Genomic DNA, 467 nt, shown 5'->3' with positions numbered 1-467 from the left:
CCCCCCTCGCACCGCCCCCCCCCCCCCTCCAGCTCCACAGCTTCTGCTATTATTGCTGAAATTATTCCCATCCCCAGGGAACAAGGCTGGGACAGGGATGATCCGGAGAAGTCCCACCCTCTGAGCTGGAGTTTCGACTTGGAGACACCACCCACTGGTGGTGGCCGGGAAGGAAAGCGTAAGGGGGGTTGGGTACAGCTCAGAGGCGCCTGGGGACACCCCCGGACTCCGAGCCCTCCCGCTCCCGGGACCCTCAGCTGTCGGGCGGGGGATGGAGCCGAGATGTCCGGCCGGGTCAGGCCGCCGGGACGCGCTAATCCGGCCACGGGCTATTTTTGTGGCGCGCCGGGTTAGGAATCCGGGGCTGGGCCGCCTCCTCGGGCGGCTCGGGAAACTCCGGGAAGGAAAGTCCGGCGGCCTCGGGCGGAGAGTCGCCCGAAGCCGGGACGCAGCCAGACTCCGGCCGC

Source organism: Lipotes vexillifer, unplaced genomic scaffold, assembly GCF_000442215.2.
Source record: "Lipotes vexillifer unplaced genomic scaffold, Lipotes_vexillifer_v1.1 scaffold914, whole genome shotgun sequence".
Classification (NCBI taxonomy): domain Eukaryota; kingdom Metazoa; phylum Chordata; class Mammalia; order Artiodactyla; family Lipotidae; genus Lipotes; species Lipotes vexillifer.
Note: the sequence above shows the minus strand (reverse complement) of the source record.